Here is a 7,618-nt window from a genome sequence, read left to right on the forward strand (position 1 = left end):
GGAGCCTTTCTTTCATAGCTAGGTAACGTTTCGCAGTTCTTTCCTGACCTTTCACTGGTTTAGTCACAGTTGTGCTGCATGGTTTGTGTTGCTTCAACACCTAAATCACTTTGCAGCAATGCAAAATGTGCCACTGTCTTATTAGCATTAGAGTTGTCATTTACCAAGTCCAAAACCACAAGGGTTGCCCCCGAGAAATGTCATCTCTAAGAATACATCTTAAATATTGTCACGTTCTGCTTCCAAATAACTACTTTTTTTATCCATGCTTTTTTCATAGCCTAGAAAGCAATTTACATTTTCCCTTAAACGCTGGCTCCAAAAAATCCTTTCTTTACATTAATGTTGCCCAGCATTGCAATATAAACATTTACAATAAAAACCTAAATATTCTGTCCCATGAAAAACACTGAACTTCATGATTTTATTCCCAGAATAGAGACAAGCGGATGCAGTTGCAGAGCACTTTTTAATAGGCAAATGTCATGAAGGAATGATCAAAATTTTAATTTGCTGGGGTCTATCTTTCTACCTCTCTCTATCTATTTATATAATATACACCCCAAGAACAATCATATAATTTAAGATTTGGGCGGCGCAGTGGTTAGCTCTGCAGCCTGAGAGCTCCAGTGACCCGGGTTCCATTCTGGGTACTGCCTGTGCGGAGTTTGCAAGTTTTCCCTGTGACTGTGTGGGTTTTCGCCAGGTGCTCCGGTTTCCTCCCACAGCCAAAGACTTGCAGGTTGATAGGTAAATTGGCCATTATAAATTGCCCCTAGTATAGGTAGGTGGTAGGAGAATTGAGGGAAGGTGAGGATGTGAGAGGGTAATGGGATTACTGTAGGATTAGTATAAATGGGTGGTTGATGGTCGGCACAGACTCGGTGGGCCGAAGGGCCTGTTTCAGTGCTGTATCTCTAAATAAAATAATAAATAATCAGTTGTTACAGCACAGAAGGAGGCCATTTGGCCCATTGTGTCTGCACAGGCTCTTCAAATGAGCAATTCACTTGATACCATTCTCCCGTCTTCTCCCCGTAACCCTGCACATTTTTCCTTTTCAGATAACTAATTAATTCCCTTTTGAATGCCTCGATTGAACCTGCCTCAACCACACTCTTTGGCAGTACATTCCAGAACCTAACCTCTTGCTGTGTGAAATTTTTTTTCCTTGTGTCGCGATTGCTTATTTTGGCAATTACCTTAAATCTCTGCTTTCTTGTTCCTTTCACGAATGAAAATGTTTTTTCCCTATCTACTCTGTCCAGACCTCTCATGGTTTTGAATACCTCTATTAAATCTCCTCTCGGCGTTCTCCTCTTCAAGGAAAACAGTTGCAACATTTTCAATCTATGTTGGTAAAGAAGTTCCTCATCCATAAAACCATTTTCATGAATCTTTTCTGCACTCTTTCCAAAGCCTTCACATCTTCCCTAAAGTGCGGCGCCTAGAACTGGACACAATACTCCAGCTGAGGCTGAACCAGTGTTCTATACAAGTTTAACATAACCGTTTGTACCCTATGCCCCTTTTAATAAAGCCTACAATACTGTATGCTTTATTAACCGCTCTCTCAACTTGTATTGCCACCTTCAATGACTTATGCACATGTATATCCAGGTGTCTCTGCACCTGCACCTCTGTTAGAGTTGTACACTTTATTTTATATTGTCTCTCCATGTTCTTCCTACCAAAATGAATCGCTTCACATTTCTCTACATTGAACTTCATCTGCCACTTGTCTGCCAATTCCACCAACTTGTCTGTCATTTTTGAAGTTCTAAACTATTCCCCTATCAGTTCACAATGCTTCCAAGTTTCTTATCATCCACAAGTATTGAAATTGTGCCCTGTACGCCAAGGTCGAGGTCATTAATATAGATCAGGAAGAGCAAGGGTCCCAACACTGACCCCTGGAGAACTCCAATACAAACCTTTCTCCAGTGTGAGGAACATCCATTAGCCACTACTCTGTTTCCTGTCACTCAGCCAATTTCTTTTGCATGTTGCTACTGTCCTTTTATTCCTTGAGCTCTAACTTTGCACACAAGTCTGTTGTGTGGCGCTGTATCAAATGCCTTTTGGAAGTCCATGGACACCACATCAGCATTGCCCTCATCAACCCTCTCTGTTACCTCTTCAAAAAAAAAACTCCAGCAGATTAGTTAAACACAATTTTCCCTTGTCAAATCCATGCTGGCTTTCTTTAATTAACTCTTTTGTCCAAGTGACCATTAATTTTGTACCAAATTATTGTTTCTAGAAGTTTCCCCACCACTGAAGTTAAACTGACTGGCCTGTAGTTGCTGGGCTATCTTTAAACACTTTTTTGAACAAGGGTATAACATTTGCAATTCTCCATTCCTTTGGCACCACCCCTGAGTCTAAGGAAGACTGGAAAATTATGGCCAGTGCCCCTCCAATTTCCACCATCACTGCCCTCAGTATCCTTGGATGCATTTCATCCGGTCCTGGTGTCTTATCAACGTTAAGTATAGACAGTCTAGCCAATACAACCTCTATGGATTTTAAATCATTTTAGTGTATTAATTACCTCCCCTTTCACTGTGATCTGGGTAGCATCTTCCTTGTTAAAGACAGATACAAAGTATTCACTCAATCCCTCAGCCTCCTGCCTCCATTTGTAAATACCCTTTTTTGGTCCCTAATCGGCCACATGCCTCATTTTACCACCCTTTCACTATTTGTATGCCTATAGAAGACTTTGGGATTCCCTTTTAGCTGCATGTCTCTTTTCATACTTTCTCTTTGCTTCTCTTATCTGCTTTTTCAATTCCCCTCAACCTCTATTCAGCCTGGTTCTCCATTGTATTATCTGTCTATGACATCTGTCATAAGCACATTTCTATTTCTTCGGGACTTGGGGACAGGAGTAGGCCATTCAGCCAATCGAGCCCAGCTCCACCATTCAATATGATCATCCACTTCAATGCCTTTTTCCCACATCCCCGTATCCCTTTGTCATATTTAGAGTTCTGTCAATCTCTGCTTTAAACATACTCAATGACTGAGCTTCCCACAGCCCTCTGGGGTAGAGAATTCCAAAGATTCACAATCCTCTGAGTAAAGAAATTTCTCCTCATCCCAGTCCTAAGTGGCTTCGCCCTTATTTTGAAATTGTGCCCCCTGGTTCTAGACTCCCCAACCAGGAGAAACATCTTAGCTGCATCTACCCTGTCTATCCCTTTAAGTATTTTGTAGGTTTCAATGAGATCACCCCTCATTCTTCAAAACTCTGGAGAATATAGGCCCAGTTTCCCCAATCTCTCCTCATAGGACAGTCCCGCCATCCTGGGAACCAGTCTGGTGAACCTTCATTGCACTCCCTGTATGGCAATAATATCCGCCCTAAAATAAGGGGACCAAAACTGCATACACTACTCCAGCTGCGGTCTAACCAAGGTTCTGTACAATTGAAGCAAGACTTCACTACTCCTGTACTCTCATCCTCTTATGATAAAAGCTAACATACCATTAGCCTTTCTAATTGCCTTCTGAAGCTGCATGTTAGCTTTCAGTGACTTATTGACGAGGACACCCAGGTCCCTTTTATACATCTACACTTTCTAATCTCTCACCGTTTTAAGAAATGCTCTGCACATCTGTTCCTCCAACCAAAATGGATAACCTTACATTTTTCCACATTATATTCCATCTGCCATGTTCTTGCCCACTCACTTAGCCTGTCCAAATCCCCTTAAAGCCGTTTTGCATCTTCCTCACAGTAAGCATTCCCACCTAGTTTTGTCTCATCCGTGAACTTGGAAATATTATATTTGGTCCCCATGTCCAAATCATTGATATCTATTGTGAACAGCGGGGGCCCCAAGTACTGATCCTTGCGGTTCCCCACGAGTCACAGCCTGCCAACGTGAGATTGACCTGTTTATTCATACTCTGTTCTCTGCCTGTTAACCAATCCTTAATCCATGCCAGTATGTTACCTCCTATCCCATGTGCTTTAGTTTTGCTAACCAACCTCCTGTGGGGGAATTATCAGAAGCCTTCTGGAAATCCAAGTATACTACATCCACTGACTCCCCTTGATCAATTCTGTTAGTAACATCCTCAAAAAAAACTCCAACAGATTCGTCAAACATGCTTTCCCATTCATAAATTCATGTTGACTATGCCCAATCAGATCATTATTATCCAAGTGACCATTTATTACATCGTTTAGAATAGATTCTAGCATTTTCCCTACTACTGGTCTAAAGCTAGCAGTCTGTAGTTCCCTGTTTTCTCTTTCCCTCCCTTCTTAGATAGTGGGTTGACATTTGCTACCTTCCAATCTGCAGGAACCATTCCAGGATCTATAGAATTTTGGAAGATGATCACCAATTCATCCACCATCTCCATAGCTACCTCTTTCAACACTCTGGGATGTAGAATATCAGATCCTGGGGACTTATCAACCTTCAACCCCATTAATTTCTCCAATTCAATCTTGTTAATGCTAATTTCCTTCAATTCCTCATTCTCCCTAGTCCCTTGGAACTCTAATTCTGGGAGATTTCTTGTATCTTCCTCAGTGAAGACAGACGCAAAGCAATCATATAGCGTCTCTGCCATTTCTCTATTCTACATTATAAATTCTCCTGACTCTGCCTGTAATGGACCCACATTTGTCTTAGCCAAATGTCTCCTGTTTATGTACCTATAGAAGCTATTGTCTTTTGTTTTTTGCTAGTTTACATTCATATTCTATTCTTCCTTTCTTTATCAGTTTCTTAATCTCGCTCTTGTCATCCTAATCTCTCGTCATCCAGGGAGCTCTGGATTTGTTTGTCCGACCTTTCCCTTGCGTGGGAATATACCTTGACTGCGCCCAAACTATCTCCCTTTTGAAGGTAGCTCATTGTTCAGCTACCGGTTTCAATTTATCAAGCCCTGATCGATTCTTACCGCACTGAAGTTGGCGTTCCCCCAGTTAATTATTTGTACTCTGGATTGTTCTTTGTCCTTTTCCATAGCCAGCCTAAACCTTATGATAGTGAACACTGTTGACTAAATGTTCTACCGACACTGATCCACCTGGCCCACCTCCTTTCTCGTTGGACTGGAAACATACTGCTGTAGAAAATTTTCCTGACCACACGCTAGGAATTTTTGCCCCCCACCTCCTCCCTCTCTCCTTTCTCCCCCCCTCCCTGCCCTTGACACTATGTCACGGAACTTCAAAAAAGTAAATGTCCCTCCCTAATTGACCTTGAGAAAGTGGTGGTGAGCTGCAGTCTCACAGTGCAGTTAGGGAGGGAATTTCAGGTTTTTACCCAGCCACAGTGATGGAACAGCGATTATAGTTCCAAGACAGGATGTTGTGTTGGCTTCATGGTAAATTCCAGGTGGTGGTGTTCCCATTCGTCTACTGCCCTTGTTCTTCTAGGTGTATAGGTCACTGGTTCGAATGGTGCTGTCGAAGGAAGCTTTGTGAGTTGCTGCAGTGCATCTTGTAGATGGTATGCACTGCTCTCACTGTGCGTTGGTGATGGAGGGAATAAATGTTTATGGTGTTGGAAGGGGTGCTGATCAAATGAGCTGCTTTGTCCTGGATGGTATCAAGCTTCTTGAATATTGTTGGAGCTGCACTCATCCAGGCAAGTGGAGAGTTTCCATCACTCTGCTGATTTGTGCCTTGTAGATGATGGATGGGCTTTGGGGTGTCAGGAGGTGTGTTACCTGCCGCAGAATTCCCAGCCTCTGACCTATTGTAGTATTTATATGGCTGGTCCAGTTAAGGCTGTGGTCAATGGCAACCCCCAGGGTGGTGTTGGTGGGGCATTCAGCAATGGTAATGCCATTGAACATCAAGTGGAGATGGTTTGATTAATTCTTGTTGGAGATGGTCATTGCCTGCTACTTGTGTGGTGCAAATGTTACTTGCCATTTATCAGCCCAAGCCTTAATGCTGTCGAGGTGTTGCTGCATATGGACACAGACTGGTTCAATATCTCAGGAGTTGTGAATAGTACTGAACATTGTGCAATTATCGATGAACATTCCCACTTCTGACCTCAGGATGGAGGGAAGGTCATAAATGAAGCAGCTGAAGGACACTACCCTGAGGAACGCCTGCAGCAACATCTTGGGCTGAAATGATTGGCCTCCAACAACCACAACCATCTTCCTTTGTGCTCGGTATGACTACAACCAATGGAGTGTTTTCCTCCTGATTTCCATTACTTCAATTTGCTAGGGCTCCTTGGTGCCACACTAAGTCAAATGTTGTCTTGATGTCAAGGGCAGTCATCTCGCCTCACCTTTTGAATTCATCTTTTTTGCCCATGTTCGGACCAAAGCTGTAATGAGGTCTGGTGCTGAGTGACCTTGGTAGAACCAAATCTGAGCATCACGGAGCAGGTTATTGCTGAGGAAGTGCCAATTGATTGCACTGTCAACGACCCCTTCCATCACTTTTCTGATTGAGAATAGACAGACAGTAATTGGACTAGACATACCTGGGCAATTTTCCACATTCTTGGTTAGAAGAGAGCTGTAGCTGTATGGAACAGCTTGGCTAGGGGCTAAACCATCAAGGGCGCTTGTACACAGGAAATTTAAATACTAAAAAACTGATTCCATTATAATGTGTACTCTGCTTAATTTCAAACCAAATGTTTATTGCAAACATTAAATTAAACAGTAGAAAATGTGTATTTAATTTACAGAAAATAGCACCGTTACTTGCTTGTCCACAAAGTTTAGTTCCATATGTTCAAAGATGTACACTAATATACAAAACAAGATTTCAAGTTCATGTGTATGTTGAATAGTTCTTCAATATCTGTTACAAAACAACTGGCTTGCAATGTAATGCTAGCATTTATTACTAAAGAAGATAAACAATTATACTTTTCCTAATTTTAATACATTTTTGACCAAATATTTTAAATTACTACGAATGTTTTATGCTTTATCTTGGACAATGTTACCCGCCCCAAAATAGTTACTCAATCAAAAATTTGGTAGGTGGTTTCTGCTTGTTCAAAATTTGCATTTGAAAGTTTTTTTTTCTTACAGCTAATTTCAGTTAAATACTGTCATCCGCAACACTGTCCTTGACCTTTCACAGCCATTCCATTAACATTTTAAATCAACATAGAAGATCCCATTTTAAGTTTCTGCCATGGAACTGTGAATTTTACAGATCCAATAAAGCACTAGTTGAATAAATGTTTTACTAGTGCACAAAATATTTATAGACCCATACTGTTCCAACCTTGGCAGCACATAAGATGGCAACTACTAAAAAGTTATGTAAAGACTGTTCATGAACATTGTTCATTGGTCATGATCATTTCATTGTTAAAGACAACTGAACCATGGTTAGTAAACTAGGTGAAATTTGTAATTCTTGAACATCTATAGGTACAGATGCGCACACATTCATGTGTGCACTCACTCGTGCGCGCTCTCATTTCTCAATTTGATAGATTGGTGCTTGCTAGTGCTGAGTCAAGATAACTGCTTTTCATCTGTGTACATATACTGTCTGAATCTTTGGATATTTAAAGAGTGAAAAAATGCAATGACAAATACACACAACTTCATGCATTGTTTCATGAGAAAACATGAATGTTGGCACAGATTATGTAAC

The sequence above is a fragment of the Heterodontus francisci genome, chromosome 16 (genome assembly GCF_036365525.1).
Source record: "Heterodontus francisci isolate sHetFra1 chromosome 16, sHetFra1.hap1, whole genome shotgun sequence".
NCBI lineage: Eukaryota > Metazoa > Chordata > Chondrichthyes > Heterodontiformes > Heterodontidae > Heterodontus > Heterodontus francisci.